The sequence below is a fragment of the Coloeus monedula genome, assembly GCF_965178545.1.
Source record: "Coloeus monedula genome assembly, contig: HAP1_SCAFFOLD_80, whole genome shotgun sequence".
Taxonomy (NCBI): domain Eukaryota; kingdom Metazoa; phylum Chordata; class Aves; order Passeriformes; family Corvidae; genus Coloeus; species Coloeus monedula.
The window spans coordinates 247,979-249,472 of NW_028120818.1; the positions used below are offsets into that span (position 1 = coordinate 247,979).

The following is a 1,494-nucleotide window of genomic DNA, read 5'->3' on the forward strand; positions in this document are numbered from 1 at the left end:
GAGTCCAGCCCCAGGACCGGCCCCTGTCCCCATTCCCATGTCCCCGCTGAAGCAGAGCAGAGCTGACTCCTCGCTGTCCATGGGCACAGCCCCTGCTCGTCACAGCAACGGGGCCAGATCCCAGCAGAGCTCCAGGCACGGGGCTGAGGGAAGGGCTCTGAGAAAAGGAAAACTGGGGGGCAGGGCCAGGAGAAAGGGCTTGGACATTGCTCAGCAAAGTCTCCCCTGACTCCTCACTGTCTCCTCCTTCAACAGCACTCCATGGCCAGAGGCTCAAAATGTGCAACAGCAGCTCCATCAGCCCCTTCCTCCTGCTGGCATTGGCAGACACGCGGCAGCTGCAGCTCCTGCACTTCTGCCTCTTCCTGGGCATCTCCCTGGCTGCCCTCCTGGGCAGCGGCCTCATCATCAGCACCGGAGCCTGCGGCCAGCACCTGCACAGCCCCATGTTCTTCTTCCTGCTCAGCCTGGCCCTCACCGACCTGGGCTCCATCTGCACCACTGTCCCCAAGGCCATGCACAATTCCCTCTGGGGCACCAGCCACATCTCCTACTCAGCATGTGCTGCTCACGTGTTTTTCTTTCTGTTCTTCCTCTCAGCAGAGGATTTCCTCCTCACCATCATGTGCTACGAGCGCTACGTGTCCATCTGCAAAGCCCTGCACTACGGGACCCTCCTGGGCAGCAGAGCTTGTGCCCACATGGCAGCAGCTGCCTGGGCCAGTGCCTTTCTCTACGCTCTCCTGCACATGGCCAATACATTTTCCCTGCCCCTGGGCCAGGGCAATGCCCTGGGCCAGTTCTTCTGTGAAATCCCACACATCCTCAAGCTCTCCTGCTCACACTGCCACCTCAGGGAACTTGGGCTCATCACTGTCAGTGCCTGTTTGGTGTTTGGCTGTTTTGTGTTCATTGTTTTCTCCTATGTGCAGATCTTCAGGGCTGTGCTGAGGATCCCCTCTGAGCAGGGCCGGCACAAAGCCTTTTCCACGTGCCTCCCTCACCTGGCCGTGCTCTCTCTGTTCCTCAGCACTGTTATGTTTGCCCACCTGAAGCCCCCCTCCATCTCCTCCCATCCCTGGATGTGGCCTGTCAGTTCTGTACTTGGTGGTGCCTCCAGCCCTGAACCCCCTCATCTACAGCCTGAGGAACCAGGAGCTCAGGGATGCCCTGAGGAAAGTGAGGACTGGATACTTTTCACAAGTTAAAATCTTTCTATTTCCTTCTGCCATGCGAGGAAAATTATGACTAGGATGCTTCTCAGAAGCAATAAACTCTCTCTTTTCTGCTCCAGAACCTTCAGAATGTAACTCTTTACAATCTTGGCCTCTTTTTCCTCTTTGTCCATATTTTCATTGGTGCTTTTTCTTATTCTTTTTCTGGTGTTATTCTGCTTTTTATAAAGTACTGTAGTACTACTCCTTGCATTTCTGCATGAACATCTACCTTTCTTTTGAAACACAAAGACTTTCAGGAGGCTTCTTCCCTGTGCAT

At 54.8% G+C, this 1,494-nt stretch overlaps 1 pseudogene across 1 annotated transcript; it reads left to right on the forward strand.

Annotated features, from left to right (window-relative positions):
• Positions 1-278: 278 nt before the first annotated feature.
• Positions 279-1,248, forward strand: LOC309585601 (olfactory receptor 14J1-like; annotated as a pseudogene). The gene has a single exon. The product of its transcript is annotated as an olfactory receptor 14J1-like (transcript).
• The last annotated feature ends 246 nt before the right edge of the window (positions 1,249-1,494 follow it).